Genomic DNA, 2,356 nt, shown 5'->3' on the forward strand with positions numbered 1-2,356 from the left:
TACCCTTGTTCTTCTTGACCCAGCACTCCCTTGCCCACCCCTGCCCACCTCTCTGCATATTTTACCCCTTTTCGCATTCTTGCCCACCATTGCCCCCTTTCCTGAATAAGCGATACACATGGAAAGGGAGAGGGAGAGGAGGGGGAGAAAGGAAGAGAGGGGATACTAGAAGAAGGAGGAGGAGGAGCAGGAAGAAGAGGAAGACTAGGAGGAGGTAGGAGGAGGAGGAGGAGGAAAACCATGTGAGGCCCTCGTGTCAACTAGCGCTTGAGGGGTCTTATCAATCTCTTAAGTGTTTCTCAAGTGGTAGACGCGTGTCGCCCACTCTATTTAAGGTAGAGGGGGGGAGGGCACACAAGAGAGGGATTGTATGGCGGGGATGGTTCAGGGATGTATGTAGGGGATTAGTGCGTGTAAGGGGAGGATTAGTGTGTGTAAGGGGAGGATTAGTGTGTGTAAGGGGAGGATTAGTGTGTGTAAGGGGAGGATTAGTGTGTGTAAGGGGAGGATTAGTGTGTGTAAGGGGAGGATTAGTGTGTGTAAGGGGAGGATTAGTGTGTGTAAGGGGAGGATTAGTGATGTTGAGGATATGATTAAGTATCGCCAAATTACACTCATATTTCGCGAGTTATTGGTGACACGCGAAATTATACGAATATAAGCTATAATTTATGACATGTTATTTTTCGCGGTATTGGAAGTCCTTCGCGAAATTATATGATTATTTATTGGCGTTAATGTGTGATAATATAGCAACATTTTGGCTATATTGACGGTAATTCGCGAGGTTGTTCCGTTATTCTCACGTCTGAGTGTTTGGAAATCCGAAAGATTAAGACTTGTTGACTGTGTGAATTGTTTATGATTATTATTATTATTATTATTATTATTATTTGATTTATAATAATAATAACATTGCTATTTACAAAAACAATAATAATCACTAGTCATCGTAACTACCAGAAAAAGTAAACAAACAACAAACAAGGTCGTTCAACCCAATCACCCAACCCCCCCATTAGTAAACCGTCCAGCGCCAACAGATCCACACGACTGAATGGCTAATCCCACCCAGAGTACAGGCCAATCGTCACCTACTCGGACCCGCCAAGCAAAACTCACCCTAAAGTCAGAAGGTCATAGGGGTCATTATTACCTGAAGGTCACCTGGACCACGCACCTGTGAGATGAGGGAGTATATTTTAAGGATGGGTTACCTGGGGGGGAGGGAGGGAGGGAGTTAATAGGAGTGAGAAGGTGAAATTGTGTGTGAGGGGTGGAGAATGATGAAGGAGGGAGGGAGGGAGAGTAAGAATGGGTTACTGAGGGGAAGGGAGGGAATGGAGAAGGGAAAGAAGGGTAGGTAGGGATTGCTGAGGGTGAGGGAAGTGAGGAAATGGAGGAAGAGATGGGAAGATGTGAAGGTACAGGAAGTGATCAAGTTAAGAACATAAGAACATAAGAATGGAGGAAACTGCAGCGGGCCTATTGGCCCATACTGGGCAGTCCTATTTACACCCAGTGAAAGAATTAGTGTGTGTGTGTGTGTGTGTGTGTGTGTGTGTGTGTGTGTGTGTGCGTGTGTGTGTGTGTGCGTGTGTGTGTGTGTGCGTGTGTATCACTTTTCTACCGTCATTGTTCTCTTTCTCTCTCCGTACTTGTTTGGTAGCGTTCAACTTATTCAACTAGAACATAAAAAGAACATTAACTGAAATATTTTTTAATAGGTTAGACTGTTGTTATCATCCTCTCTCTCTCTCTCTCTCTCTCTCTCTCTCTCTCTCTCTCTCTCAAATCGTGTTAAAATCTTTTCCATGTGTTTATATTGTTCACTTCACCGGATATGTCATAATATACACGAAAAATAACAACCAATAGTGTTATATTGTGTGTTACAACAACATCACGTAGGCAGTTGTGTCTAAACAAAACCTAAACGATAACATTTTCCCGCGAAAGGTACATTTTAATTTTCCCGCTAAAATCACTTATTAAGCACTATTGGTCATATACCATCATCCACCGCCCGGCAAAACTACTATTTAATACCCAGAGCCAATGACACCATTCATCATTTCCCGCCAAAAGCACAATTAATTATCTCCCGCCAAATGCGCTATTGATTCTTTGCGCGCCAAAATGATCAGCTGGTAATTTTGGCGCGAAATTCCTGTCAACAAAAGCGAGGAGAAAATGTATTTAGTGTGAATTTGACGCTGGTGTGTAAGCGAGGTGTTATGTGGAGGTGTAACTGTGGGTGTGTATTAGAGTATAACGTGGGCTTATGGTGTGTAATAGAGCGTAAGTGTAAAGTGTATCGACATTATTTTTTCCGGATCTATTAGTTTGTGTTCGG

Source organism: Homarus americanus, unplaced genomic scaffold, assembly GCF_018991925.1.
Source record: "Homarus americanus isolate GMGI-L3 unplaced genomic scaffold, GMGI_Hamer_2.0 scaffold12674, whole genome shotgun sequence".
NCBI lineage: Eukaryota > Metazoa > Arthropoda > Malacostraca > Decapoda > Nephropidae > Homarus > Homarus americanus.